Genomic DNA, 2,034 nt, shown 5'->3' on the forward strand with positions numbered 1-2,034 from the left:
TTTTATAGTTTCATGTCTTAAATTTAAATCTTTAATCCAGTGAGAGTCTATCTTAGTTAATGGTGAAAGGTATGGGCCCAGTTTCAATCTTCTACAGATCACCAGCCAGTTCACCCAGCACCATTTGTTAAATAGGGAATCTTTTCCCCACTCAATGTTTTTAATTAGCTTGTCAAAGATCAAATGATGGTAAGTAACTGGGTTCATCTCTTGGTTCTCTATTCTGTTCCATGCATCTACCTCTCTGTTTTTGTGCCAGTACCATGTTGCTTTGATCACTATCCATTTATATTATAGTCTGATGTCTGGTAGTGTAATTCCTCCTGCTTTGTTTTTATTTCTGAGTAACGTCTTGGCTATTTCAGGTTTTTTTGATTCCATATAAAATGAGATATTTAAAGTATGACAGTGGGACTTTAATAGGGATTGCATTAAAATAATGTATTGCTTTGGGTAGTATGGACATTTTAACAATGTTGATTCTTCCCAGCCATGAGCATAGTATGTTTTTCCATTTGTTAACATTTTCAGCTATTTCTTTTCTTAGAGTTTCATAGTTATCTTTATAGAGATCTTTCACATCCTTTGTTAGGCAAACTCCCAAATATTTCATCTTCTTTGGCACTATTGTGAACGGATTAGAGTCCTTGACTGTTTTTTCAGCTTGACTATTGTTGGTATACATAAAGGCTACTGATTTATATGTGGATTTTTTAGCCTGAGATGCTGCTATATTCCTTGATCACTTCTAAGAGTTTTGCAGTAGAATCCCTGGCATTTTCCAGATATACAATCATATCATCTGCAAAGAGTGAAAGTTTGATCACTTCTGACCCTATATGAATACCCTTGAGCGCCTTTTCTTCCCTAATTGCGATGGATAAAACTTCCATTACAGTGTTAAAGAGCAATGGAGACAATAGGCAACCTTGCCTGGTTCCTGATCTGAGTGGAAATGATTTCAATTTATCTCCATTAAATACGATATTGGCTGTAGGTTTGCTGTAGATAGCTTCTATCAGTTTAAGAAATGTCCCTTCTATACCAATTTTCTTAAGTGTTCTGATCATGAAGGGGTGCTGGATATTATCAAAAGACTTTTCTGCATCAATCGAGAGAATTATATGGTCTTTGTTTTTTAATTTATTTATGTAATGAATTATATTTATGGATTTATGTATGTTGAACCGGCCTTGGGACCCTGGGATAAAACACTTAGTTGTGGTGTATAATTTTTCTGATATATTGCTGGATTCTGTTTGTTAGGATTTTGTTGAATATTTTCACATCAATATTCATTAGGGATATTGGTTTATAATTTTATTTTCTTGTTGGGTCTTTTACTGGCTTGGGGATCAAGGTGATGTTTGTGTCATAAAATGTGTTGGGTAGTACTCCTTCTTTTTCTATGTTTGAAATAGGTTGAGTAATATAGGTACTAGTTCCTCTTTGAAGGTTTGGTAGAATTCTGACATGAAGCCATCTGGTCTCGGGCTTTTATATAGGGAGATTATATATAGCTGATGCTATTTCAGAGCTTGATATAGGCCTGTTCAACATTTCCACTTCCTTCTGTCTAAGTCTTGGAAGGTTGTGTGCTTCTGAGTATTGGTCAATTTCCTTCAGATTTTCATATTTCTGAGAATATAGATTCTTGTAATATTAAGGATTTTTTGAATTTCTAAGGGGTCTGTTGTTATTTCGTCTTTATCATTTCTGATTGATAAAATTTGAGATTTTATTCTTTTTTTCTTGGTTAGGTTGGCCAAGGGTTTATCTATTTTATTGACCTTTTCAAAAAAACAACTTTTTGATTTATTGATCTGTTGTATAATCCTTTTGTTTTCAATTTCATTTAATTCTGCTCTAATTTTCGTTATTTATTTTCTTCTGCTGGATTTAGGATTGGAATGTTCTTCCTTTTCCAGTTGTTTGAGATGTCCCATTAGGTTACTAACTTCATCTCTTTCGTTCTCTTTTTTTTTTTTTGAGACAGAGCCTCAAGCTTTCCCCCTGGGTAGAGTGCTATGGCAT

Source organism: Otolemur garnettii, unplaced genomic scaffold (genome assembly GCF_000181295.1).
Source record: "Otolemur garnettii isolate 467f Iridium unplaced genomic scaffold, OtoGar3 scaffold00005, whole genome shotgun sequence".
NCBI classification, from domain to species: domain Eukaryota; kingdom Metazoa; phylum Chordata; class Mammalia; order Primates; family Galagidae; genus Otolemur; species Otolemur garnettii.